Source organism: Mauremys reevesii, unplaced genomic scaffold, assembly GCF_016161935.1.
Source record: "Mauremys reevesii isolate NIE-2019 unplaced genomic scaffold, ASM1616193v1 Contig15, whole genome shotgun sequence".
Lineage (NCBI taxonomy): Eukaryota > Metazoa > Chordata > Testudines > Geoemydidae > Mauremys > Mauremys reevesii.
Genome location: NW_024100771.1, coordinates 985,272 through 1,010,535, shown reverse-complemented (window position 1 = coordinate 1,010,535; position 25,264 = coordinate 985,272). Strand labels below are relative to the sequence as shown.

At 42.1% G+C, this 25,264-nt stretch overlaps 1 pseudogene; it reads right to left on the bottom strand.

Annotated features, from left to right (window-relative positions):
* Positions 1-1,714: 1,714 nt before the first annotated feature.
* Positions 1,715-2,678, bottom strand: LOC120393122 (annotated as a pseudogene).
* Between the last annotated feature and the right edge of the window lie 22,586 nt (positions 2,679-25,264).

The following is a 25,264-nucleotide window of genomic DNA, read 5'->3' as shown; positions in this document are numbered from 1 at the left end:
GCTGGGATGATTTTGTTGGGGATTGGTCCTGCTTTGATCAGGGGGTTGGACTAGATGACCTCCTGAGGTCCCTTCCAACGCTGATATTCTATGATTCTATGATTTATGAATCCAAATTTGGCCTCATTATTCCGAGTCAGATTTTCTTTAGGAAACTCTGGAAAATGTTTTTCTTTAAAACAGCCTTTCCACTATAGCAAGAATGGCAGTTTTTACATATTCATGTAGGTTAAAATAATAAAAAGATGCATAACATATCATTAATTACACAATAATATCCCAACAGTATACACATAATCATTTCAGTAGGAAATAAGACATGCAGAATCCTCTTTTGCACATTGTGGGGGCAAACATTCAGTTCACTCAGAAAACCCTATCAAAGAGATGACATATGGACATTCCCAAGAAAGGACAAACATTGAAAACCCTGTCTCACCAAACACTCACTATCTCCTCAGGCCTCTCCACCTTCAAAACCTCCTAAAAGAAAGAAACAAACCAACCAAGTAGTTAAGCAAAAATAAGCTAAAAATCTGACAAACAAACAAATAAAAACCACAAAGAAGAAATGCATTTGTCATAACTATAAAGGGAAGGGTAACAACCCTCCTGTATACAATATTATAAAATCCATCCTGGCCAGAGGCACCAAAATCCTTTTGACTGTAAAGGGTTAAGAAGCTCAGGTAACCTGGCTGACACCTGACCCAAAGGACCAATAAGGGGACAAGATACTTTCAAATCTTGAGGCGGAGGAAGGCTTTTGTTTGTGCTCTTTGTTTTGGTGGTGTTCGCTCTTGGGACTAAGAGGACCGGACATCAACCCGTGTTCTCCAAATCTTTCTGAACTCTGATCTCTCATATTTCAAACTTGTAAGTAACAGCCAGGCAAGGCGTATTAGTTTATCTTTATTTTCTCAACTTGTGAATTTTACCTTTGCTAGAGGAAGTTTATCCCTGTTTTATTGTAACTTTGAAACTAAGGCTAGAGGGGCTGTATGGGATCTTTGAATCTATTTATCCTGTAAAGTTATTTTCCATCCTGATTTTACAAAGATGATTTTACATTTTTAAATAAAATCCTTCTTTTAAGAACCTGACTGATTTTTCCATTGTCCAAAGACCCAGGGGTTTGGGTCTTTGATCACTTTGTAACCAATTGGTTAGGATACTATTCTCAAGCCTCCCTAGGAAAGGGGTGTAAGGGCTCAGGGGATATTTTGGGGAAGAGGAACTCCAAGTGGTCCTTTCCTTGTTTCTTGTTAAATCACTTGGTGGTGGCAGCATACCAGGTTTTAACCTAAGCTGGTAGAAATAAGCTTAGGGGGCTTTCATGCGGGTCCCACATCTGTACACTAGCGTTCAGAGTGGGAAGGAACCCTGACAGCATTCATACCTCATTCTGAGTTATTATCCCAAAATATAAGATGAGCCAGAGACCTCACTATGGACTTTGCTATGGCTACTGATTTTATAGGCAATGGTCTCAGATACTATGGTAAGTGGTAGCAGTACACGATAGATAGATTACGATCTTATTTACATTGCTGCGTAAACATATAGAAACTCATTTTATTCTTGAGTCATGTTTGTCTGTACTTTTACTAGTGGAAATACCCAATTCTGCATAAACACATTGCACAGTATTTTCTCATGGAGGTAATAAGGTCATCAGCCGATTATATTTATAAAGAAACCCAGAATGAAATTGTTACCGAAGGAGAAATATGGACATTTTGTTCTTAGTGAATAACCTCCAACCTATCCATTTACTCAGAGCGTCTTTGATCTCTTTGTTTCTCATGCTGTAGATAATCGGATTCATCATGGGTGGCAACACAGAATAGAGAACAGCTACCATGAGATTCAGACCTGAAGTTGAGCTGGAGGTGGGTTTCAGGTAGGCAAAGGCAGAAGTACAGAGGAACAAGGAGACCACAAAGAGGTGAGGAGGCAAGTGGAGAAGGCTTTATGCCGGCCCTGCTTAGAGGGGATTCTCAGCACTGCTTTGAAGATCTGAACATATGACACAATTATGAAAACAAAACAGCTTGAGGCTAAGCACATACTAAAGATAAGAAACCCGACTTCAAAGTGGTATGAGTCAGAGCAGGCGAGTTTGAGTAGCTCGGGGATTTCACAGAAGAACTGATCCACCATGTTGCCTCCACAGAAAGACATTGCAAATGTGTTCCTTGTGTGCAGTGTAGAGTAGAGAATACCACTGATCAGGCACTGGCTGCCATTTGGACACAAGCTCTCCTGTTCATCACCATCTCATAGTGCAGTGGTTGGCAGATGGCAACGTATCGGTCATACGCCATGACGGTCAGTATGGCAAAACCTGCTGAAACAAAGACGACGACTAGAAAAATTTGAGTGACGCATCCAGAATATGAAATTGATCTGCTGTTCATGAGGGAATTGGCCATGGATTTGGGGATGGTGACAGAGATGGAGCCGAGGTCTAGGATGGACAGATTCATCAGGAAGAAGTACATAGGGATGTGAAGGTGGTGGTCAAGGGCTATGGCTGTGATGATGAGAAGGTTCCCCAGCAGGGATATCAGGTAAAGCACTAGAAACACCACAAAGTGTAAAATCTGCAGCTCCTGTACGTCAGAGAATCCCAGGAGAAGAAATTCAGTCACGGTGGTTTGGTTGGACATTGTCTTCCTCAGTACGCTGTGTGATGACTGTGGAGGGAATGAGAAGGACAATGGTCAGGATTAGGGCGACAAAGGGAATGTCCCTGATTCCCCTTTCCCTAATATCTCATTATATGAGTGTCAAAGGTTCACAGAACTCATCACTTACAATGACAAGGTGTTGTTACTGCTCCTCGCCTCTAACAATCAATGAGTTGTGTTATCACAGTAGTGTAAATTGTGTCACCTGCTTTAAAGTCAATGGAGCTTCATCACTTTATCCCTTCTGAGGATTTTTCCTATGGTGTGGCTTGATAAAATGCAGTACGAAGGATGGAACAAAGCACACTCCAAATCCAACAATTCTTGCAAAGAAGGTCCCTCCATTGCGACCATCACCAAGCTCACAACTTGGGAATGAAACTCATAAACTTGAATGCTAACACAGCCTTATTCCCACTTTGCAGGGCAATATGACGTAGACTCATAAGTGGCAGCTCCTCTGTCATTTTTCTACCCCAAGTCCTGTGCTTAGATGGCCAGTTGCCTGCTTCCAAATTGATTTATGGCACATAATCCCAGAGCAGCACTTCTGCCCGCGTGTAACCATGGGCTATTAGCATCCCTCGGCCATCGTTATGTTCTATCGTTTACTCTGTGCAGTGTGGTGCACTGGCTGTCAGGACACCTGGGCTCTGTTCTTTGTTTCTGCCAGTGACCTGCTCTGTGACATTGGGCCAGTCATTTTCCTTCTTTCTGCCTCTGCTTCAACCCCTCCTCCCCCTCTCAGCCTTATCTACTAGGACTGTAAGGGCTTTCGGAGAGGGGCAGTGGGGCAGATTTTTAAAGGTATTGAGACACCTAGTGAGATTCTCAAAAGAATCAGGGATCCAACATCCCTTAAAATCAATGAGTTGTGAGCTCCTAGGTGCTTCTGAAAATCCCACTAGGCACCTAAATACCTTTGGAAATGTAGCCTCGTGTCTTACTCTGACTATGTTCTGCACACCCATTTACACCATTTATACTCAACCAGCTGCAGTTTGGAGCTAGGCCAGGAGGTCTGGGTTCTACTCCCAGTGAGCTCCCGTATGTCCTCGAACAGGATCAGGATAGACAGGCTTTGGTTGCTTTGTTCAACTCTAACCCAGGGTTTAAAGGGGCTCTTCAGTATAAAACATTGTGTGTGCTGCCAACTTTACTGTTTATTCACTTGTTACCTCCTCACAACCATCCCTTTGAAAGAGAAACAAACAGCTGCAATAGAATAAATGGGTTTGAAATCAGGCTCTTATCAGGTCATATTAATGTTCCCCAAATCGTTTAAAGTTTAAAGCTGGTTGGAAATTTTCAGCTGTGTTCTTTTTAATGGAGATTGGTTTTTCAGCTAAACAACAACAAATCTCAGAATCTGTCTGCTTTTCTCAAACATTCTGGGATTGTTTGGTAAAAAAACTGAAAACAAACTTTTTTTTTCTTTCAAAACCATTTGCTAAAAACTCAGGGGGAAAATGGATTTAGGGTTTTCCCACCTACTGGGATTTGTCAATGCTCCTAAGTGAGCCAGGTGGCTAAATCCTATGAACATTCAGTGGGAGTTAGGAACCTAACCTGCTCAGGTGCTATTTTAAATCCCACAAGGCACCTTTCACCTTCTTTAGGTGCTTAAACCCTTTGTAATCCTGGTCCTGGGTCTACCTTGTTAACTTCCAAGGCCTGGAAATAGGGGTTCTAGTCCCATTTCCCTCCTGTATGTCCTTTGGCAGGACTGAGCTAGACAGGCTTTAACTGCTCGGTCAACTCTGAGCCGAAAACTGCTAGTGCGCAGAAAACATAAACTGTGGCTATCAGCTCTGCTGCTCAGTCAATTTTTCCCTTCCAGTAATTGAAATGATATTATTGAACAGAACTAATGTTCCCCACCCTTGTTCAAAGCTCCATTTCAGATTAGAGATGGTTGGAAATTTAGATTTTTTTTTATTTTTTTGTAGTAGTAGGAAAATGAATTTTTGAACTAAACAAAGATGTTCATGTAAATTATCTCCTATACTCATGTTTGGTTTGGTTTTCTTGAAATCTGCAAATCCCAATATTCTTTGTTTTGCAACGTACAATTTCCAGTTTACAGTATTTTTTAGCTGAAAATTAATTAGTTTTTGGTTGCCAAACCCTGCAAATATTTCTGATTTCTGATGCAAACTTAAAATTATGCACCTTCTTTTTTTCTGACTAGCTCTAGATGTCTGACTAGACTAAGAGTTAAATCCTTAAGGAGTTCACGTTGTAACTTATATTTAGGTTCTTACCTTCTGCTGAAAAGAAATCTGACAGGCTCTAGATGTTTGAATTACAATCCATATTTCTATTATTACATTTGTCAGAATCTGTCTGTTTTTCTCAAACATTCTGGGATTGTTTGGTAAAAAAGCTGAAAACAAACATTTTTTTTATTTCAAATCCAAAAAAAATCAGCTTTCAGCTGAAAGTTTTCATTTGCTAAAAACTCAGGGGGGAAATTGATTTAGGGTTTTCCCACCTATTGGGATTTATCAATGCTCCTAAGTGAGCCAGGTGGCTAAATCCTGTGAACATTCAGTGGGAGTTAGGCACCTAACCTGCTCAGACACTATTGTAAATCCCACAAGGCACCTTTCTCCTTCTTTCGGTGCTTAAATCCTTTTTAATCCTGGTTCTGTGTCTATCCTGTTAACTTTCAAGGCCGGGAAATAGGGTTCTAGTCCCATTTACCTCATGTATGTCCTTTGGCAGCACTGAGCTAGACTGGCTTTAACTGGTGGGTGAACTCTGAGCCGAAAGCTGCTAGTGCACAGAAAACATACACTGTGGCTATCAGCTCTGCTGCTTATTCACTGTTTACCCTTGTTTAAAGCTCCATTTCAAATTAGAGATACTTGGAAATTTAGATTTTTTTTTGTAGTAGTAGGAAAATGAATTTTTGAACTAAAGAAAGATGTTCAGGGAAAGTATCTCCTATACTCAGATGTTTGGTTTGGTTTTGTTGAAACCTGCAAATCCCAATAATCTTTGGTTTGCAACGTACAATTTCCAGTTTACAGTAGTTTTTAGATGAAAATTAATTTGTTTTTGGTTGGCAATCCCTGCAAACATTCCTGATGCAAAATTATCCACCTTCTTTTTTTCTGACTGGCTCTAGATGTCTGACTATACTGAGAGTTAAATCCTTAAAGAGTTCAAATTGTAACTTATATTTAGGTTCTTACAAGAAAAGAAATCTGACAGGCTCTAGATGCTTGATAATAAAAGTCTTAAAGAGTTCCATTTACAATTCATATATCTATTATAACATTTGTCTCTATATTAATACCTTCACATATATAATTGAAAGCAAAAATTGGTCCTCCAGCACCAGGATTCTTTGGTCATCTCTCTCTCATGCCCCCATCACTGTATTTTCCAGTGGCAGTTTCCATGTCCCTCTGCTGGATTTCCTGAGTATCTCTGCAGTCCCTAGCAGACAGGGCTCCACTCCACAGATGAGCGCTTCCTGTCAACTCCTTAGACAGTCTTGGCTGAGAGACGAAGGACTAAATGGGATCAGAGACTGAAAACTCCTCCCAGCTCTAGAGCTGATCCTGGCTTGTGCAGGGTTCAGACACGGTCACAGCCCAGGATCTTTCTGCTCTGGGGCTAAATAGTTGAATCCAGTCTCCAAGGCTTTAAGCCCAGCTCTGATCTCACCTCTGGAGCAAACCACCCTGACAACCTGCCCGACTCTAACCCCACAGAGGGAGAACAGCACCCGCCCTGGATCTCACATCATGAAAGCACCCCTGGAAGGACCCTTGGCTAAACACCAGGCAGGGCAGAAGCCCAAAGCATGTCCCAAGGTGCTTGCAAAATAAAACTGGGATTTCTAACACAGACACATGATCTACAATAGCTAAGAGCCTAGTGGCAGCAGAATCTCAGCTGGCCTGGAATAGCCTGTTCCTTCATTAACACCACGTAATCACTTCTGGGTGAGCAGAGATTTTTTTTCCCTCCAGCATTGTGTCAGCAGCTCTTGGGAAGCATTCGCTAGAGGAGCCCACAGCTCAGGCTGCCCTGTCTGCTTGAAGTCAGTCACCAAGAGATACCCACAGGTGAAGATTTAAAACAAAGGGCCAGGTCATGAGCTTGTGTCAATTGTTACATTTTCATTGAGTTCATGGTAGTTTGGACCATTTACACCAACTGGGAATCTGGGCCTTTGATTTCTGTCGTCGGTGGCAATTTACATCAGCTGGGGATCTAGCCCATTGCACAGTTATAAATCCATATTTTTTGCCTGCCAATCTGATCTGAAGCTGATTCAAAGGTTCTGAACCAGTCCACACTTTCTTAGCTCTTTGCCCCATGGGTTTAATTACAAGAGTAACTTTTATTGGTGATGGACAATAGTTCAGTCCCACTAGGGATAGAACCTTGGAGGAATTCAGTGTTGCAGTTTTCTAGTATCTGATGTTCAACTTCTGTTGGGACTTCTCTTAGGGGAGAGTCTGATGATAGAGAATCTCCAGGTTATAGTCAGGAGCAGAGGAATGAGAAGTATAATGTAAGGGCCGGATCAGATGATAAACAGTCACATAAAAAAGAATCTGGCACATCAGAAAAAGGCAGGCTAATAAACAGGGACAAGTTTTTAAAGTGCTTGTACACAAATGCCAGAAGTCTAAATAATAAGATGGGTGAACTAGAGTGCCTTGTGATAAAGGAGGATATAAATATAATAGGCATCACAGAAACCTGGTGGACTGAGAGCAATCAATGGGACACAATCATTCCGGGTACAAAATATATCGGAAGGACAGAACAGGCCATGCAGGGGGAGGAGTGGCACTATATGTTAAAGAAAGTGTAGATTCAAATGAAGTAAAAATCTTAAGCGAATCCGCAGGTTCCATAGAGTCTCTATGGATAGAAATTTCATGCTCTAGTAAAAATATAACAGTAGGGATCTATTATCGACCACCTGACCAGGACAGTAATAGTGATGATGAAATGCTAAGGGAAATTAGAGAGGCTATTAAAATTAAGAACCCAATAATAGTGGGGGATTTCAATTATCCCCATATTGACTGGGAACATTTCACTTCAGGATGAAATGCAGAGATAAAATTTCTTGATACTTTAAATGACTGCTTCATGGAGCAGCTGGTATGGGAACCCACAAGGGGAGAGGCGACTCTAGATTTAATCCTGAGTGGAGCGCAGGAGCTGGTCCAAGAGGTAACTATAGCAGGACCGCTTGGAAATAGTGACCGTAATACAATAGCATTCAACATCCTTGTGGTGGGAATAACATCTCAACTGCCTAACACTGTGGCCTTTAATTCAAAAGGGGGAACTATACAAAAATGAGGGGGTTAGTTAGACAAAAGTTAAAAGGTACAGTGACTGAAGTGAAATCCCTGCAAGTTGCGTGGGCCCTTTTTAAAGACACCATAATAGAGGCCCAACTTCAATGTATACCCCAAATTAAGAAAAACAGTAAAAGAACTAAAAAAGAGCCACCGTGGCTTAACAACCATGTAAAAGAAGCAGTGAGAGATAAAAAGACTTCCTTTAAAAAGTGGAAGTCAAATCCTAGTGAGGCAAATAGAAAGGAGCACAAACACTGCCAACTTAAGTGCAAGAGTGTAATAAGAAAAGCCAAAGAGGAGTTTGAAGAACAGCTAGCCAAAAACTCCAAAGGTAATAACAAAATGTTTTTAAGTACATCAGAAGCAGGAAGCCTGCTAAACAACCAGTGGGGCCCCTTGATGATGAAAATACAAAAGGAGCGCTTAAAGATGATAAAGTCATTGCGGATTCTTTGCTTCAGTCTTCACGGCTGAGGATGTTAGGGAGATTCCCAAACCTGAGCTGGCTTTTGTAGGTGATCTGAGGAACTGTCACAGATTGAAGTATCACTAGAGGAGGTTTTGGAATAAATTGATAAACTCAACATTAACAAGTCACCGGGACCAGATGGCATTCACCCAAGAGTTCTGAAGAACTCAAATTTGAAGTTGCGGAACTATTAACTAAGGTTTGTAATCTGTCCTTTAAATCGGCTTCGGTACCCAATGACTGGAAGTTAGCTAATGTAACGCCAATATTTAAAAAGGGCTCTAGGGGTGATCCCGGCAATTACAGACCGGTAAGTCTAACGTCGGTACCGGGCAAATTAGTTGAAACAATAGTAAAGAATAAAATTGTCAGACACATAGAGAAACATAAACTCTTGAGCAATAGTCAACATGGTTTCTGTAAAGGGAAATCGTGTCTTACTAATCTATCAGAGCTCTTTGAAGGGGTCAAAAAACATGTGGACAAGGGGGATCCGGTGGACATAGTGTACTTAGATTTCCAGAAAGCCTTTGACAAGGTCCCTCACCAAAGGCTCTTACGTAAATTAAGCTGTCATGGGATAAAAGGAAAGGTCCTTTCATGGATTGAGAACTGGTTAAAGGACAGGGAACAAAGGGTAGGAATTAATGGTAAATTCTCAGAATGGAGAGGGGTAACTAGTGGTGTTCCCCAAGGGTCAGTCCTAGGACCAATCCTATTCAATTTATTCATAAATGATCTGGAGAAAGGGGTAAACAGTGAGGTGGCAAAGTTTGCAGCTGATACTAAACTACTCAAGATAGTTAAGACCAAAGCAGATTGTGAAGAACTTCAAAAAGATCTCACAAAACTAAGTGATTGGGCAACAAAATGGCAAATGAAATTTAATGTGGATAAATGTGTGGAAGCCAGTAAATAATTAACAAGGTTTTGAAGAGATCTTAATGAATGTTAGTTAGCATGAGTTAGGTTAACTGTGACCCTGGTGACGTGAGGAAGCAAGATAATGTAAGACAGAGTGAATTGTGTGAAAGTTATTACGACCTTGCAATGTGCAGTCTTGCAGTCTTGTTTTCTAGTGAGATAGCAGGAAAACTTATGTATAAACAAAATGTATTTGTTGTTTTTTACTGTCTGTATTATTGCTAGAAATTGTCTGTAAAAGGTATAAAGGCTTGCTGTAATTGTTTACCAGTTGAGAGACCTGTCCAGGACCCTGTGTCCTATGGCACTCTCTCCCTCCATGGTAATTACTGGAGAAATAATAAAGTATTTGATTTTGCTGCATCCAAACAAAAAGTGAGAACTGAGTTTTTCTTCGACAATTTGGGGGCTCGTCCGGGATGGCAACGCCCACGGACCCACAGACAACTACTACGGATCATTCCCCTTCGAACCCCATGGCGCCACATGAGAGGTATGAGACCTTTTGAAATCTCTATTGGGGTATCGGAGGAGGATTTTCCCTGAGGACGTCTGTCTCTCTGTTGGGCTCACGCCATCTGAACTTATTGACTGTGCAGCAGGATCAGATGCAAAGTGGTATTGGGGAGAGGCCCCAATAAGGTTAGTTTATTGCAGTACTGGGAACTGCTGAGTTGGCCAAGGAAATGCATAAGGTAATGCATAAGGTAATGCATAGGTAAATGCATTAGAATGCACCGGTGCTGAGGGGTTTTTACCGCCTCAAGAGGGTTGTCATACCGCCTCATGGTATTGGTCGGACCAGGTAAAGATGCATCAGGGTTTAAAAAAAAAAAAAAAAAAGAAAAAGGAAGAAAAAGAGGCCTTGGTGTGTGTGTGTGTACACCAGTGTGAGTGGCTGTTACTGGGCTAGCCAGTAACTAGTGGATCTTTAGGAGATCCGACCCACGGTGGGCTGACTCAGCCTGGCATAGTCCGGCGCGGAAGCTGCCTGGGTCTAGGAGTGTGTGAACCCATCTTCCCTCCCCTTTCCTTGTGAGTCTCTCCTGTGTGAGTGGAAAATGGGTAAGGGACAGTCTAAATATTCCACCTTACCCCCTAAGGGTGCCCCAGCATATTACATGTACGTACATTATGGTCCTAAAACCTGCAGGTATTTAAATGATTGGAATCTGTATACGCGTGAAAATTCATTTAAACAATGCCCATTAGAAGGTACCTTCAATCTAGATAACATCATATATCTCAGTGGAGCTTTATTCACAAAGAAAAACCTCTGTTACAGTGTGAGCAATTTGTCTAGGAACGGGTTAATTTGAAATTCGGCTTAGCCCTGAGATAAGGGAGAAGTTGTTTTGTCTTCAAGGTCATAAATTAGTGCGGACTATGCTAAGTGCTAAGTAAAACTGCTTCAGCCCCAACTGGTTGTGGAAAATAAAAAAAAAAGCAGTATAAGTTACAAAACTGAGATTGCATTTGCAAAGCTTAACGGTTCAGTGAGATCCAACAGTTTTTGCAACCCTGAAGCCGGACAGGCAGCTGACCTGAACTGGAATCTCTGAAAGAGACGCCGCAGGAGATTCCAGGGTGTAAAAGAACAGCCATCCCAAGAGTGGCAGCATGTTGGAAATGCTGGACAAGCTGTATACAGGATAATCTCCCGTCCACCTATTTCCCTTCTCTGAACATTATACACAGACATGCCAGTCTGGATATGTGTAAGTATTAAAGTGGCTTAAGGCTTGGAGCAGTCATATTTTCCCGAGTGATGTGAGCATTCCCAACACTCTCCATTGTTGTTTTATTATTTTAATGAAGCTTTAAAATTTGATTATATGCTCTGTCAGTTTGATCACCTGACATGAGGATAAATTAGTAATAGGAATTTATCACAATTTGGTGAGCAATTGCAGAATTTACACCATCTATCTGTTTTGCCCTTGTTAGTTTATGTTTGCTTTGTTTGGTACTGTTGGTGTTTTGTGTTAAGAATAGCATGATTATAGGTGAGCTCTAATAGAATAAGGAAACACTATTTGGTTTTGGTGCACTATTTAGCTTTGGCTCTGTTTTGTTTAACCGGTTACTGATGTTTTTCTGCTCTGTTCATTTGGGCGTTAGGTGTGTGAGCGGAACTGAACTTCTCGTTCGTAATTCCTCAGGGTGGAAGCCATGTGTGCGATGAAGCTCTGAGGTTGTCCTGAAATTTTTACAGTCCCGCCCCCCCGTAGCGGACAATATAATAGAAGTAGAAAAATTTGGCTTAGACTGTAATTTTCTTTGTTTTTTGTGTAATTTTCTTTTCTGTTTAAGTGTCATCAGACAAATGGGTGGGTCTCTGGGTATGCCCCCAAAGGGGTTTGGATTATGTGTTAAGTGAATGGCCATGTATTTTTGCCCAGGTGGCAAGCCTTACTAGGGAGGACTTGGGTAGTCTTGTGAGTAGAAATGTTTTGGGAAAAGACCAGAAGGGTGGGGCTAGTTGAGGAGCTCACCCTCCTAGCTAAGAACTGGTTGTGGAACAAGCTAGTGTCCATGGACGGGACGATTCAGCGAGGAAAAAAGGATCGGGCCCAGACGGGCAGGCAACAGACAGAGAGATTGGAAAACAGGTTGGAAATTTTTGAGGGTGTAGTGGAAAGAAGGAGTAAGTGAAAATAAGCATGAGGATTTCACATACTCAAGAGGATATTTGGAATGGTGATTTGCATTGGTAAAGTGGCTGTTGGAAGGAAAAGCAATTGATTTTAAGGAAAATGAAAAATTGACTCTGTGTTTGCTGGGGGGAACAACACTTGAACTTTGTGAAAAAGCTGAAGAGAACGGTTTTTTGGTGTCTTTGACATGTTTGTGAATGAATTCAGGCAAAGAAATTATTAGATTGCACTCATTTGGCTATGAACAATTTTGTTAAATCAGTTGAAGAATGTATACAGTGCTATGTAATGACATTGTATTAGGCCCTACAGGCACTATAAGTGGTGATGTTTTCTTTCAGTGTTTAAAAGCAGGAGTTAAAAGAAATAAAAAGCAAGCCGGAGAGCATCTGTGTTAATGCAAATTAACTAACTGATAAGGTAGAGGCCGCTGAACCAGGGCTGTCTAAGAAGCACATACGAGAAAATATGGGGTAATTCCTCTGTTTTGCCTAGAATCAACAAGAGTATTTGTATATTTTAAGTATTTAACTGCCCCGAAGGGGTGGACCTCTGTTTTTGTCTTTCAGATAATCAAAGAACATTAATGCCAGCTACACAGCATTCAACATACTATGATTTACTGGCAGTCACAATTATGTTGTGTGTTCTATGTTCTGTTTTGTGGTGTTTTGCCAAAAAAATTGTTGTGTTTAATATTTTCATGAGATGGTCTGATTTGACATCAAGCGAAAATGTTGCATTGCAATGCAGATACTTGTTTTGTTCAACTTAGAGTACAAAGTGTTTGGTTACATCAGAAAAATGTGATATACTAAAGTATAATACATTTTCTTCAGTAAGGGAAAGAAACTACATTGGCCAAATCTTTTAATTGAGAATTGTTGTTAAAATTTCCATACTGACAGTCTTTGGAAGCAAGGACATGAAAAGTTAACCCACTCCCCATATTGTACGAGGGATCCTTCTGGCTACCTCAGACTTTTAGCCAGAGGGCTGGGGATGGTGGATAGCTATTGGACTAGAAGTTATATTAAGTGAACTTCTCAAAGTGGGTGTGCTTGTCCTGGCTTGTTCTTCCAAAGTTCTGTAATAAGGTTATTTTAGTGAAAGGGTATATGTGGCATACATTGAATGATAATACTTCTGTACTGTATAACAGTACTGTTTATGTGTTCATGGTATGAAAAAGGTGTATAATTGAAGAGTAAAAGTTTCCTTTGTAGGTTAAATGAAGAAAAAAAAAGCCAAGTAGAGAATGGCTAACATGCGCTGGCCCCAGTCAAGGACACCGCTTGGCTGCCTACCAAGGGAAGGGAAATGGTTGTTGCAGTTACACGAGATTGGTGTGCAGCGGCCAGCCACTCTCCTCCTTGGGGAATTTTTGAATATTCAGATTGATTTTATTTCGATGTCTACATGTTGTGGTTCTGGATATGTATTTGTTTTAGTTGATGTATTTACCAATTGGGTTAAAGCTTTTCCTGCAGGGACGCAGGTGTCAGGACTGTTGTGACATTTTGCTTAAAGATTTTGTGCCACGTTTTGCCATCCCTGTGGGTATCAACAGTGATCGTGGAATTCATTTTTACTGGACAGATTGTAAAGGAGTTATGTGCAACTCACTGCCCTCACCACCCAGAATCTGCTGGGACAGTGGAACGCCAGAACAGGATTTTAAAGAATAAACTGGCCAGATTTGTGCTGAGACACACTTAAAGTGGCCAGATGCCCTTCCTTTGGCACTGAGGTGTATGAGAGCCATTCCCAATCGAACGACTGGACTCAGCCCTCATGAAATTTGACAGGACACCCAATGCTGACTACCAACTGCACCCCCGCTAACCCCAGCTCAGATGGACATTCATTTGCTGGATAACATAATGCTTAAATATTGTCAGGCACTAATGAAATGTGTTAAGTCTTTTTTTTTACACAGGTGATGGAAGCACTACCAAAGGATCCTGTGCAACCTTGCCACTCGTTGGAACCAGGAGCCTGGGTCTACATAAAGATCCATCAGCGAAAGACTGCCTTGGCTCCATGCTGGAAAGGCCCTTTCCCAGTCCTGCTGACTACCGACACCGCTGTGAAGTGCCACAAACTGACTGCTTGGACCCAGGATTCTCACTGCAAAAAGACCCCTCCACATCAGAAGAATTTTCCTATTGATGGTTAGCCTATTCTTTCTTCTAGTTCTACTGTACTTCTGGACAGCAGGGAAAAAGCTCCCTTGACCACTGACGGACCAACTGTGCCTTTAGACTTTTCTAGAAAAGAGCACAGCTATTACAGGGTGATATGTGCTGGAAACCTCTCCCCTGTAGGATGCTAAGCCTCGATTGTTTTGGGAAAGAAGAAGACACACTCACTCCACTGACATTGCCAAAGTCCAGGAATTCCTGACTGAAAAGGACACTGAGAACTGACCCTGGTGAAGAAACAAAGAATTACATACTGGCAGGAAGTACTTTGTGGGACCCATGCTTGGGACTGTGGTATTAATTGGATTTTGGGGTTTATTCTACAGGCTGCGCCCTGTGTTCTGGATAAATCCTTCAGTATGTATTGCCCTCCTAATTGGATTTTACCTGACATTGCCCTTATCCAGTTTTCTACATACCCAGATTGCTCACAAGGCTACCATTAGATTAGCACAACAAAAGGCCTGGGTTATTTCCTCTGGACAAAAGGGAATTGACCAGATCCCTGTGGGCTGGGTTATTTCATCTGGCCAATAGTGTAGTAGCCATTTGGACTATTCTTCCATGCCAAGAACATGATAAGAAATTGGGGCAACTACAAAAGGCCACTAGTCTTATTTTTGAAGCTCAGCTATCTTCAGTACAGGCTGGAGTTGCTGAGTTACATGTAATTTCCACCCTTAGTTCTATGACCCAGAAGTTACTGACAGAGATGGTATTGCATATCACTGAGGCTGGGAAGGTATTGCAGTGGGATCTGGACCAGACTTGGCCCACTGCCCTTCCAGACACGTCAGGTGTACCATCTGATCTGTGGTCATGAAGACATACTTGGACACTTTCTGGATGGAAGTGTGGACATTCACAGTGCTCCTTCCAAGCATATGGACCGGTTAGGGTGGGTGTGGGCTCCCACATACCAAATCCTGCTGGGTCCATGGGGAGGATGCCTGTGGGACTGTAATTGTTTACCGAGACATCTGGGGAAATTAGACCACCTGGTATCTCCAACTGATTTCTAGACAGTACCCCTGGAATGACACCTGACATTTTGGATAAGAATAGAGAGTCAATGGACATTTTGGCCGTTAGAACCACCACAGCTCAGTGTATCTATAAACTGAAGCTAGGGGAAGTTGTCACTGTTTATGACAATATTTGTTGAGAGGGTGGAGGTCAAGGAACTACCCTGACAGGACACCCACTTTTTCAAGCTAATGATAGCTGTGTGTGCGTTAATGACACCACTTTACAAGATATACATATTGATCTTACCACTGCTGCAGGCAATCCTATCATTTCCTGGCCTGCAGATAGAATGTTACATGTAGCTCTTAGATTTCAGGTATATTTTAATTGGACTAGAATAGTACCTGATTGGTTTCAAAATTTGCTTTCATTGTTACCAAAGGTTCGAAGAATCTCTGAATTGCAAGGGCAAATTCCCATGTTTTAGAATGTATATCAAGCTGGAAGGAATGCCTTTCATACAGCTTATAGAGTGTTTACTTTATGTACTAGGTATGATGTTTTGTGCTTTGTGTTCACGATTGTACAACAGCCCCATTATATTATTCCTATAGGATTGTTATTATTTGTAGTGTTGTTAGTTAATTTAGGATTATATTGTTGTTGTTGTTCTTGTAAATAACGTAAGAATAGCAATACCTTTCATGTTCGTGCTGATCATGCATTGTCATTACATCCCATGAAAACCCTAAGATTGACATATTTGCTGTAGAATCTGATATCCATGGTTTGATGCAAATTGGGATTTGAAATGTTTGTTGTACTAGAAGTACAAAGGGAGTGTGGAAGCCAGTAAATAATTAACAAGGTTTTGAAGAGATCTTAATGAATGTTAGTTAGCATGAGTTAGGTTAACTGTGACCCTGGTGACGTGAGGAAGCAAGATAATGTAAGACAGAGTGAATTGTGTGAAAGTTATTACGACCTTGCAATGTGCAGTCTTGCAGTCTTGTTTTTCTAGTGAGATAGCAGGAAAACTTATGTATAAACAAAATGTATTTGTTGTTTTTTACTGTCTGTATTATTGCTAGAAATTGTCTGTAAAAGGTATAAAGGCTTGCTGTAATTGTTTACCAGTTGAGAGACCTGTCCAGGACCCTGTGTCCTATGGCACTCTCTCCCTCCATGGTAATTACTGGAGAAATAATAAAGTATTTGATTTTGCTGCATCCAAACAAAAAGTGAGAACTGAGTTTTTCTTCGACAAATGTAAAGTAATGCACATTGGAAAAAATAACCCCAACTATACATACAACATGATGGGGGCTAATTTAGCTACAACGAGTCAGGAAAAAGATCTTGGAGTTATCGTGGATAGTTGTCTGGAGATGTCCACGCAGTGTGCAGAGGCGGTCAAAAGCAAACAGGATGTTAGGAATCATTAAAAAGGGGATAGAGAATAAGACTGAGAATATATTATTGCCCTTATATAAATCCATGGTACGCCCACATCTCGAATACTGTGTACAGATGTGGTCTCCTCACCTCAAAAAAGATATTCTAGCACTAGAAAAGAAAAGAGCAACTAAAATGATTAGGGGTTTAGAGAGGGTCCCATATGAGGAAAGATTAAAGAGGCTAGGACTCTTCAGTTTGGAAAAGAGAAGACTAAGGGGGGACATGATAGAGGTATATAAAATCATGAGTGATGTTGAGGAAGTGGATAAGGAAAAGTTATTTACTTATTCCCATAATACAAGAACTAGGGGTCACCAAATGAAATTAATAGGCAGCAGGTTTAAAACAAATAAAAGGAAGTTCTTCTTCACGCAGCGCACAGTCAACTTGTGGAACTCCTTACCTGAGGAGGTTGTGAAGGCTAGGACTATAACAATGTTTAAAAGGGGACTGGATAAATTCATGGTGGCTAAGTCCATAAATGGCTATTAGCCAGGATGGGTAAGAATGGTGTCCCTAGCCTCTGTTCGTCAGAGGATGGAGATGGATGGCAGGAGAGAGATCACTTGATCATTGCCTGTTAGGTTCACTCCCTCAGGGGCACCTGGCATTGGCCACTGTCGGTAGACAGATACTGGGCTAGATGGACCTTTGGTCTGACCCGGTACGGCCTTTCTTATGTTCTTATGTTCTTATGAATGGCCCAGAATTTCATTCATTCTGTCTCAGCCATTACATTAATTTTTCTCTTACTACAGACAGCACTAAACTAAAAAGCTCAGTGGGGACACGTCTTCTAGGAACTGCACAAAGATCCCTAGTCCATTTCTTAAGGCCACTATTAAGCCATCACAAGGCACAAACTTTTATGCTTATGCCAACATAGTAAGTAGCGGCCTGGCGGGGGAATGGTCCCTGTTCGCCCCTAGGCAGTGATGAATGCAAGGCTGGATGCTGAACACTGCAAAGCTGAGGATGGATGTTTCTGTTTGGCCAAGGATGAAGAGAGGGGCCATTTGTAAAATCTGACAATAGATAAGTTTCCACTTGACAAAGCCTCAGCTGGTATTTTCAAAGCAGCCTTATTTTCAAAGCTGTCCACCTACCACTGACTGTCAGATATCTGATGAATAACAACCTTTTACTTATACCCTGCTGGCACCAGATTGTTCTGCATGATGTAGAGGTCAGATGGTCCCAGCTGAGATGGGAGCAGGCCTATATTTTAAAACCTCAAATTCATGAGTGTTTGGTCCTGGGGTCTGTGTTCGGCTCATGTTAAAGAGACAGGACCATTTGTAGAACCCATTTCTGGATATGGCTGCCATTTACAAAGCCCTTCAGTGTCAGGAAGGGCTCAAAAATAGTGGTTTTGGATCTGTCCCCAGCATTCTGGGATGATATTGTTAAAGCCTCTTAGGGGATCTCAGACACTCAGGGATAGATTCACAGAAGGAATTAGGCTCTGATTTTTTAAGGTATTTAAGCATCTAATGGGACTTTCAAAACACCTTTTGATTTCAATCAGATTTAGGTACCTAAATGCTTTTGAAAATCCCACCTGGACACCTAAATGCCTTTTAAAATCTTGCCCTTCGGTATTCTAACACTGAGCGTTGCAGCACCTAACTTTTAGGCACTTAGAAAATCACCATGATTCACAAAGCCTGTGTTCGGAGCCCAGGATCCCTGTTCCTAAATGGGATCCACAGTTGCCAGCATGCGGTGGGGGGTGGGGGGCGCCTAACCTAACCAATGGGAGATGACAAGATGCCAATCCCCACCCCCTCACAGAGATAATTGCCTAGGTCGAGCTAGTGGGTGTCACCTATCCCTGTTTGTGATCCATAACTGGGAACCTATCCTTGGGGTCAGGCACTTATGGTGTTGTGTGTCAAGGAGAAGGCCCTCCTGTTTAACTTTTAGCCCAGTGGTTAGGGTACTTACCTGGCATGGGGAACAACCCCAGTACAAGTCTCCCCTCTGCCCAAGGAGAAGGGATTTGAAGGGGGATCTGCCACCCAGTGCCCTAATCACTGGGCTGTGGGATATTCCAATGTGGGGCTCCCTCAATCCGTTCAAGTTGTTCCACTTTGGATTAAATAATTAAAGAATCGTTGGGTCGGAGAGGGAGAGAGAGAGAGAACATGAGAATTACCCTGTAGCCTAGTGGTCAGCGCACTCACCTGGCAGACCCAGTGTCCAGTTCCCCTGCTCCAATAACTCTTTAATTATTTTTCCAAAGTGGAACCGCTTCAACTGGAGTGACTGTGGGACCCTCACATCAGAATACCCCTCACACTGATGACATGGACAGTGGCACTGCATCCTTTCTCTGTGCAAGTCCTTGTCAATGTTGATCTCTCTCTCTCTACTCCATTCATCGGTGTGGTGCCAAAAGTCACTGACACGTCAGGTCCCAGAATCCTAATTATTGAAAGAAGCCAGAAGGGGAGAGTAATTCCAATGCAGCAATTGTAAGGCTTTAGTTGACTGGGAAAGGAGAGAAATGGAGACAGTGTCAGAGTCTGGCACCAAGTACTTTTGATGAGCTGTTTGTAAATGAGCGATGGAGTAAGTTATAGTCATAAAAAATCCTTGTTAAATAATGGTTTAATAAGGAGTGCTTGTAAGAAAATTATGATCTGGACATAGACAATCATTAATAGGAAAAGAATAATAATAATTTCCATAGATTATTCATTATCTAGCTAACTAACATAATTCACAATCAAATAGAAATCTATCATTATGACTAAAAAAAGGTTGTGTGTTAAGACAAGGAATGGTCCTGTCTGTCTGTCGACTTAATCACATACTCTGCTTTTGTCTGTCATATATGTAGTGTACACAACCATGCACAAAAATGATATTCTAATACTAATAACTGGCCAAGTTCTGAGATCATCTCTCAGCTTAGAAGTGAGTAGATCCACATCAGAGCAGTGCACTTAAACCAGAGTTAGAATAAAATGACCCCAGACAAGAAACTTACACCATTGTTCATGTCACTACTAAGTGTAGCCCAGAGACTTTGGGCCAGAACCTCATCAGTATTAAACTGCTTTGGTGCTGGTCTAGCTGCGTTGGGAAATCTGACCCTTACATCTCTGTCACACTCACTTTCTCCGGAGTGCTGTCAGCCAAATCTGGATCCTTGTGTATATAAGCTATTGGCCTAATCTTGATGTTGTTGATGTGAGGGGCTAAACCCCAGTCACTTCCATGGAAACCTAATTTGGCTTTCTAATTCTGAGTCAGATTTTCTTTAGGAAACTCTGGAAAAAGTTTTTCTTTCAAACAGCCTTTCCACCATAGCAAGAATGACAGTTTTTACATATTCATTTAGGTTAAAATAATAAAAAGATGCCTAACATCTTTAATAATACAATAATATCCCAACAGTATACACATAATCATTTCAGCAGGAACTTAGCCACCCAGAAACCCCTTTTGCATTCTTATCATTGTGGGGAGTAAACCTTCAGTTTGCTCAGAAAACTCCATCAAAGAGATGACATATTGACACTCCCAAGACAGGACAAACATTAAAATTCTGTCTCACCAAACACTCATAATCTCCTCAGGCTTTTCCACCTTCAAAACCTCCTAAAACAAAGAAACAAACCAAACCACCAACCAACCAGTTTAGCAAAAATCAGCTAAAAATGTGACAAATACACAAATAACGAAACAAACAAACCAAAAACACAAAGAACAAATGCATTGATACCTCAATCTGTGTTATTATCCCAAAATATAAGACGAGCCAGAGACCTCCTGTCATAAACAGATAGTTAAGAGTTAAGGTCTCTTTTACCTGTAAAGGGTTAACAAGCTCAGTAAACCTGACGGACACCTGACCAGAGGACCAATCAAGGGACAAGATAATTTCAGGGATTGGAGGGAAGTCTTTGTTTGTGTTCTATGTTTTGGGGGCTGTTCTCTCTTTGGATCTAAGAGGGGCCAGACGTATATCCAGGCTCTCCAAGCTTCCTGAAATATTCTCTTCATGCAGTATAGTGAGTATTAGAAAGGCAAATTAGTCTTTTGATTAATTTCTGTATTTGCAAATATGTGTTTGCTGGAACCATATTTTATTTTTTTGTTTGCTGTAACTTGTACTTAAGCTATGGGGGATGGAGTCCCTTTTGTTTTTATAAGCTGTACCCTGTAAACTTCCATCCTGATTTTACAGAGAGAGTTTTTTACTATTTTCTTTCTTTAATTAAAAGCTTTTCTTTTTAAGAACCTGATTGATTTTTTCCCTTGTTTGAAACCTCAGGGGATTAGTTTGACTCACCAGGGACAGGTGGGGGAAAGAAAGGTGGGGGAATGGTTTATTTCCCTTTGTGTTAAGATCCAAGGAGTTTGGATTTATGTTCCCCATGGAAAGGGGGAACAGAGAGTGTGCCAGACACTGAAACCTGGCTGGTGGCAGGAAGTACCAGATCTAAGCTAGGATTTAAGCTTAGAAGGATCCATCCAGGTCCCCATCTTTTGGACGCTAAATTTCAAAGTGGGGAATAAACCTATGACACCTCCCTATGGACTTTGCTATGGCTACTGATTTTATAGGCAACGGTCTCAGATACTATGGTAATTGGTAGCAGTACACGATAGATAGATTACGATCTTATTTACATTGCTGTGTAAACATATAGAAACTCCTTTTATTCTTGAGTCATGTTTGTCTGTATTTTTACTAGTGGAAATACCCAATTCTGCATAAACTGACTGCACAGTATTTTCTCATGGAGGCAATAATGTCATCAGCTGATTATATTTATAAAGAAACATAGAATGAAATTGCTATTGAAGGAGAAATATGGACATTTTGTTCTTAGTGATTAACCTTCAACCTATCCATTTACTCAGAGCATCCTTGATCTCTGTTTCTCATGCTGTAGATGATCGCATTCATCACTGGTGGCAACACAATAGAGAACAGCCACCGTGAATCCAGACCTGATGTTGAGCTGGAGGTGGGTTTCAGGTAGGCCAAGGCAGAAGTACAGAGGAACAAAGAGACCACAAAGAGGTGAGGGAGGCAGGTGGAGAAGGCTTTATGCCGGCCCTGCTTAGAGGGGATTCTCAGCACTGCTTTGAAGATCTGAACATATGACACAATTATGAAAACAAAGCAGCTGGAGGCTAAGCTCATACTAAAGATAAGAAACCCGACTTCAAAGTGGTATGAGTCAGAGCAGGCGAGCTTGAGTAGCTGGGGAATTTCACAGAAGAACTGATCCACCGTGTTGCTTCCACAGAAAGATATTGCAAATGTGTTCCCAGTGTGTAGTGCAGAGTAGAGAATACCACGGATCCAGGCACTGGCTGCCATTTGGACACAAGCTCTCCTGTTCATCACCATCTCATAGTGCAGTGGTTGGCAGATGGCAACATATTGGTCATACGCCATGACGGTCAGTATGGCAAAACCTGCTGAAACAAAGACGACGACTAGAAAAATTTGAGTGACGCATCCAGAATATGAAATTGATCTGCTGTTCATGAGGGAATTGGCCATGGATTTGGGGATGGTGACAGAGATGGAGCTGAGGTCTAGGATGGACAGATTCATCAGGAAGAAGTACATGGGGGTGTGAAGGGGATGGTCAAGGGCTATGGCTGTGATGATGAGAAAGTTTCCCAGCAGGGATATCAGGTAGAGCACTAGAATCACCAAAGGGTAAAATCTGCAGTTCCAGAACATCAGAGAATCCTAGGAGAAGGAATTTGGTCACGACGGTTTGGTTGGACATTTTCTTCCTCAGTACATCGTGTGATGGCTGTGGAGGGAATGAGATGGATAATGGTCAGGATGAGAGCGACAGTGGGAATGTCCCTGATCCCCCTTTCCCTAATATCTCATTATATGAATGTCAAAGGTGCACAGAACTCATCACTTACAATGACTAGGTGTTGTTAATGCTCCTTGCCTCTGACAATCAATAAGTCACATTACCACACTACTGTAAATTGGGTCAGCTCCTTTAAAGTCAATGGAGCTGCATCACTTTATCCCATTTGAGGATTTTGCCCATGGGGTGGCTTGATAAAATGCAATATGAAGGATGGAACAAAGCACACTCCAAATCCAATAATTCTTGTAAAGAAGGTCCCTCTATTGCGACCATCAACAAGCTCAAAACTTGGGTATAAAACTGAAACTAAAATTCTAACAGCTTGATTCCCCCTTTGCAGGGCAATATGACGTAGACTCAACTAGAATCGTGAATAGCAGCTCATCTGTAATTTTTCTACCCCAAACTCTATGCCTAGACGGCTGATTCTCTGCTCCCAAATTGATTTATGGCACCAACTCCCAGCAGCACTTCTGCCTGCGTCTAACAAAGGACTAGTAGTAAACGTTGTATCGTTTACTCTCTGCTGTGTGGTGCACTGGCTGTCAGGTCACCTGGGCTCTGTTCTTGTCTCTGCCAGTGACCTGCTCTGTGACCTTGGACCCATCATTTCCCTTCTTTCTGCCTCTGTTTCAACCCCCTCTCTCCCCCGCCGTGTCTACTAGGACTGTAAGGGCTTTCAGAGAGGAACTCTGGGGCAGATTTTTAAAGGTATTAAGGCACCTAGTAGGATTCTCAAAAGCATCAGGGCCCCAACACCCCTTGGAATCAATGAGTTGTGAGCTCCTAGGTGCTTCTGAAAAGGTCACTAGGCACCTAAATACCTTTGGAAATGTAGCCCCATGTCTTACTCTGTTTCTCTTCTGCACACCCATTTACACCATTTATACTCAGCCAGATGCAGTTTGGAGCTAGGCCAGGAGTTCTGGGTTCTACTCCCTGTGAGATCCCGTATGTCGTTGAATGGTAGCAGGCTAGACAGGCCTTGGCTGCTTGGTTCAACTCTAACCCAGGGTTTAAAGGGGCTCTTCTCTATAAAATATCCTGTGTTCTGCCAACTTTACTGTTTATTCACTTGTTACCTCCTCACAACTATCCCTTTGAAAGAGAAATCACACAGCTGCAATAGAATAAATGGGTTTGAAATCAGGCTCTTATCAGGCACTATTAATGTTCCCCAATTCATTTAAAGTTTAAGGCTGGTTAGAAATTTTCCGCTGTGTTCTTTTTAATGGAGAGTGGTTTTTCAGCTGAACAACAACAAATCTCAGAATCTGTCTGCTTTTCTCAAACATTTTGGGATTGTTTGGTAAAAAAACTTAAAACTTAAAAAAACAAACTGTTTTGGTTTTGAGATTTAAAACAAATCAATTTTTATCTGAAAGTTTTCATTTGCCAATAACTGGGGGAATATGGATTTATGGTTTTCAGTGAAAAATAAAAAAAAATCCCGATGGGAGGAAAAATTCCAATCAGCAGTAGGTATTTGATTAAACTCATAGTAAAGATCTTAAGCAGTTCATATTGTAATTCATATTTATCATCTTAATTTTCCCCTGTATGTTGATCCCCCAACATATTTAATTGAAATAGCAAACTTCCTATATTAGTCCTTGTGGATTTCTTCCCAACAGAAGACACATTCAGTCATCCAGCACTAGGATGTTTTGGTCAATATCTATCTATAGACCAGAATCTAGAAGTTAATGGCACAGGTATCTGAGAATCCTTTCACACCTCATTGTGCGATTGAACTAGATTCAAACCTGTTGCTCTCTGCAGACGAGCTGTGCGTATCTGGCTTTGAGCTGCACTGGCATTAAAGGACTGATGCTGTGGGAAGGTGATTTATCCATGTCTATCTCCTCACGCCCTGGAGCCCAGCACAGCTCAGAAGCAGAGACCCAGAGGCCAGGGCACAGAAACAAGGGTTTTAAAGCCAAAAGGTGATAAAGCCATTCTGATCCTCTAGTCTGACCCCAGCATAACACAGAGCGTATGATCTACAGCAGGGTTCCTGATTCCAGCCCAACTTCTGTGTTATCTGTGGCCCAGGATTAAAAGATGGTGACAGGCACCTACTGGGATTTATCAATGGTCCAAAATGAGCCAGGTGGGTAAATCCTATGAACATTCAGTGGGAGTTAGGCACCTGACCTGCTCAGACGCTATTGTAAATCCCACAAGGCACCTTGCACCTTCTTTAGGTGCTTAAACCCTTTGTCATCCTGGTCCTGTGTCTATCACAGGTAAAGTCAGTCAGGGCCGCCCAGAGGATTCCGGGGGCCTGGGGTCTTTGGTGGCAGGGGGCCCCTTCTGTTCCGGGACCCGCCGCCGAAGTGCCCCGGAGACCCGCGGCGGGGCCCCTGCCGCTGGCGGGACCCGCTGCCAAAATGCAGTCGGGTCTTCGGCGATAATTCAGCGGCGGGGGGCACCGGCCGCGGGTCTTCGGGGCACTTCGGCAGCAGGTCTCAGAATGGAAGGGCCCCCCCACCGGCGAATTACCACCGAAGACCCGGCTGCATTTCAGCAGCGGGTCCCACTTCAGCGGTAATTCGCCGGCGGGGGGTCCTTCCGCCCCGGAGCGGAAGGACCCCCTGCCGGCGAAGACCGGGAGTGGAAGAAGATCCGGGGGCCTGGGCCCTGCAAGAGTTTTCCGGGCCCCCCAGAGCGAGTGAAGG